Source organism: Cebus imitator, unplaced genomic scaffold (assembly GCF_001604975.1).
Source record: "Cebus imitator isolate Cc_AM_T3 unplaced genomic scaffold, Cebus_imitator-1.0 Scaffold40, whole genome shotgun sequence".
Taxonomy (NCBI): domain Eukaryota; kingdom Metazoa; phylum Chordata; class Mammalia; order Primates; family Cebidae; genus Cebus; species Cebus imitator.
This window is the reverse complement of record NW_016107355.1, coordinates 2232644-2237172: the sequence shown is the minus strand read 5'-3', so window position 1 is coordinate 2237172 and position 4529 is coordinate 2232644. Positions and strand designations below refer to the sequence as shown.

At 42.0% G+C, this 4529-nt stretch overlaps 1 pseudogene; it reads left to right on the top strand.

Annotated features, from left to right (window-relative positions):
- The first annotated feature begins 550 nt into the window (after positions 1 to 550).
- On the top strand, positions 551 to 2191 carry LOC108302390 (annotated as a pseudogene).
- The last annotated feature ends 2338 nt before the right edge of the window (positions 2192 to 4529 follow it).

Here is a 4529-nt window from a genome sequence, read left to right as displayed (position 1 = left end):
TTATTTTTTCTTTAGAAAACTAGCCATACTGAAGAAAAACCTACTAGGAAAATAAATGGAGAAGAATTTTTAAATTGTTACTGCTATTTTTATTCCTGTTCCATTTTTTTGTTGACATAGCCCAATACCCATGCTTCTCTAAACCTCCTCCCACACACACTTGATTATATTAACAAATATTTATTCAACCCTACTCTGTGGTAGGCACAGATCCAAGCAGGTCTTGTCTACCCATTGTTCACCATCTGTACTATCTGGTTAAATTTGAATATGCTTTACTTGCTAAATTTATAGTGTAAATATAACAACATTTTTCATTTACTGAACATCATATGTGTCCACCATAGTTTACTTCCGAGTGTGTAGAAATGTTTTCATGCATTCCTTCCTAAAGTTCCTATAATCAAGTAAGAAAAATATATTATGTCCAAAAATGCCTATAGTATAAAGTACAAAAATAAAACCGTTATAGAAGGGATACGAAGAAAGGAAAGGAAGGATAAAAATTAGTTTCACTTTGTTGAACGTGGTTTCCGGGCTGCACTGCGCTATGGAGCAGGTCAATGAGCTGGAAGAGAAGGACAACAAGGCCCTGAGTGCAGGCAACATTGATGCTGCCTTACAGTGCTACTCCGAAGCCATTAAGCTGGATCCCCACAACCACTTCCTCTACAGCAACCGCTCTGCTGCCTATGCCAAGAAAGGAGACTACCACAAGGCTTACGAGGACGGCTGCAAGACTGTCGGCCAAAGGCTGACTGGGGCAAGGGCTATTCACAAAAAGGAGTAGCTCTTGAGTTCTTAAACCGGTTTGAAGAAGCCAAGTGAACCTACGAGGAGGGCTTAAACCACGAGGCAAATAACCGTCAGCTGAAAGAGGGTTTACAGAATATGGAGGCCAGGTTGGCAGAGAGAAAATCCATGAACCCTTTCAACATGCCCAATCTGTATCAGAAGCTGGAGAGTGGTCCCAGGACAAGGACACTGCTCCGTGATCCCACCTACCAGGAGCTGGTAGAGCAGCTGCGAAACAAGCCTTGCAATCTGGGCACGAAACTACAAGATCCCCGGATCATGACAACTCTCAGTGTCCTCCTTGGGGTCGATCTGGGCAGCATGGATGAGGAGGAAGAGGTTGCAACACCTCCACCACCACCCCCTCCCCAAAAGGAGACCAAGCCAGAGCCAATGGAAGAAGGTCTTCCAGAGAATAAGAAGCAGGCACTGAAAGAAAAGGAGCTGAGGAACGATGACTAGAAGAAGAAATACTTTGACACAGCCTTGAAGCATTACGACAAAGCCAAGGAGCTGGACCCCCCCAACATGCCTTACATTATCAAGCAAGCAGCGGCATACTTTGAAAAGGGCGACTGCGATAAGTGTCGGGAGCTTTGTGAGAAGGCCATTGAAGCGGGGAGAGAAAACCGAGAAGACTATCGACAGATTGCCAAAGCTTATGCTCGAATTGGCAGCTCCTACTTCAAAGAAGGAAGGTACAAGGATGCCATCCATTTCTATAACAAGTCTCTGGCAGAGCACCGAACCCCAGATGTGCTCAAGAAATGCCAGCAGGCAGAGAAAACACTAAAGGAGCAAGAGCGACTGGCCTACATAAACCCCAACCTGGCTTTGGAGGAGAAGAACAAAGGCAACGAGTGTTTTCAGAAAGGGGACTATCCCCAGGCCATGAAGCATTACACAGAAGCCATCAAAAGGAACCCAAAAGATGCCAAATTATACAGTAATCGAGCTGCCTGCTACACCAAACTTCTGGAGTTCCAGCTGGCACTCAAGGACTGTGAGGAATGTATCCAGCTGGAGCCGACCTTCATCAAGGGTTACACCTGGAAAGCCGCTGCCCTGGAAGCAATGAAGGACCACACCAAAGCCATGGATGTGTACCAGAAGGCGCTCGACCTGGACTCCAGCTGTAAGGAGGCGGCAGACGGCTACCAGCATGTATGATGGCGCAGTACAGCCGGCATGACAGCCCGGAAGATGTGAAGCGACGAGCCATGGCCCACCCGAGGTGCAGCAGATCATGAGTGACCCAGCCATGCGCCTTATCCCGGAATAGATGCAGAAGGACCCCCAGGCACTCAGCGAACACTTAAAGAATCCTGTAATAGCACAGAAGATCCAGAAGCTGATGGAAGTGGGTCTGATTGCAATTCGGTGATGACTTGTTCATCCCCCGTTCCCTTTGCCCTCCTGTGGAAAGAGGAGCTGGGACCGCAGCGAGCAGCGCAGAGCGGAAGGGAGAGCAGGAGGAAAGAAGGCCTCATCTCTATGTTTGTACATAACCCCGGCAAGACACAGAGACTTGTACTTGGCGCTGTTCGTGTCACTGCTGCCTCTGGGCCTTCCCAGCACACGCATGGTCTCTTCACCGCTGCCCTCGAGTTCCATGTCTCCTTCCCCTGCCCCAGCCGCTGTCTTGGCTGCTCTCCCATAGTTGGTTATTTTTTATTTGGGGCAGTGGGCATGTATGGGGAGGGAGGGGGGTTCTTCCCAGCCTCAGGTCCCAGCTGTCTCATGTTGTTTATTCTAAGTCCCCTTCTCCAATAAAACAAGCCACTTGGGAGTGGTTATATGTTAAAAAAAAAAATTAGTTTCACTTTGTCATTTCATGTGGGGATCATCACCCATTAGTAGGGGCAATTAAAGCATCCTTTCACAAGAATTAATTAATATTTACACCTTTGATGGAAGTAATGCTTAAGCAATGTTTATTTAGGTTTATCAAAAATTCTCCCTCTTTAATTTATGTACATATTAACAAAACAAGTAATACCATACACAGTCATGCGTTGCTTAACGATGGAGACACATTCAGAGAAATGGATCTGTAGGTGATTTTGCCATTGTGCAAACATCATAGAGTCTACTTACACAAACCTGGATGGTGGTATAGCCAACTACACATGTGGGTCATATGATACAGTCTATTGCTTCTAGGCCACAAGCTTGTGCAACATGTCACTGTACTGAATTCTGTCGGCAGCTGTAACATGATGGTATTTGTGTATCTACACACGTCTAAACATAGAAAAGGTAATGCTTTGTGCTACGACTTTATGACTGCTACGAGATGACAAAGTGTTAGGAATTTTTCAGTTCCATTATAATCTTGTGGGATCAGCATTGTATAGGTGGTTTGTTGTTGACCAGAACTACCTTATGTGGCACATAAATACTACCTACAGTTACTCTTATATAGTCAGCTCTTTTTTTTTTTTTTTTTTTTTTTTTTGGCTAAATAAAATTTTATTTATGGTTTTTAATGGAATTAAGTTCTCTGAAACCTTGAACATTTCAATAGATAACCAACCCAAACTTATTTTCTTAAATATACCAATGATTTAAAAAAAGTAAATCTTTTTGCTTGAATTATCTAGAACGTCTAACTTCATTTACCCACGTCACAAATGTATACTTTATTTGGCACCGTTTTACCCTAGATAAAGAGCATATTATTTAAAGTATATTTTTAAATAGAAAACACTCGTGCCAAGTGTTGAGGAAAAAGACATAAAGAGTATTTGGGAAACTATGAGGAAAGAAGGATTACGTCAATGTGGTTCCAGCAAATCTATTTCTAGCAAATAAATTTAATCTAAAATATCAGCCCAGAATTATGCTATTCATTTATTTTCACATATAAAGAGAGGACCGAATACGTGCCTCTATTGTGTGAATTAACATGTGGGGTATGGGTAGGCAAGAATGTGGAAGAATACAGATATGAGAAAAAAATCATATTTGCCATATTTTTAGATATATTTTAATTGAAAACATAGAAATCCATCTTAGTCAACTCAGTTTCCTGCAAAGGATTAATTGGCACATGTAAACTAACTTGGTCAAGGTCAGAATACAGCTAGGCCACAAGACGACTGAATCAAAGGTCTTGCCAGGATGTACTCTCTTCACTTCTTGCCCTTGGTTTTCTGTGTGCATCCTCTTTATCTAAGCAATTTGATTTTTCCTACTGGCTTATAAGCATTCATGCCAATGGTCTTATTAATATTGCTAATGTTCACTTCCAAAGAACTGAGATGCTCTTTGCCCAATGTTAAATTCTAAGAAGTATTGTAATTGGTCCAAATTGAATATGCTGTCCATCTTTGGACAAATAATAGTAGTCAGGGGCATGGGGCACCATAATGGGGACAACTGTAGCTGTGTAAGCTATGTAAGCCTCTACCATATCCAAGAATGAAGGAGAAGAAGTTTGAAGAGAAAATCAAAAGGTGTCCACTACACTCTCCTCAGAAGTTAAAATAATTAGGTTGCCATATGACAGAACATGCTATTACCTTTTAGATAGAGCATCTGAAGCTGTCAATTAGTTTTCCAATATGAAATTTATTTTAAACACAACTAAGTACATAATATTTCCAGAATGGGAATAAATTATATCTAGGATGTAGAAACCAACTGAAACTGTGTCATTAGAGAGCCTTCTAAGTGCTGACTTGTTTGTATTCAATAAAATAATTACCATTTTCTCAAGACACCCAATTTAA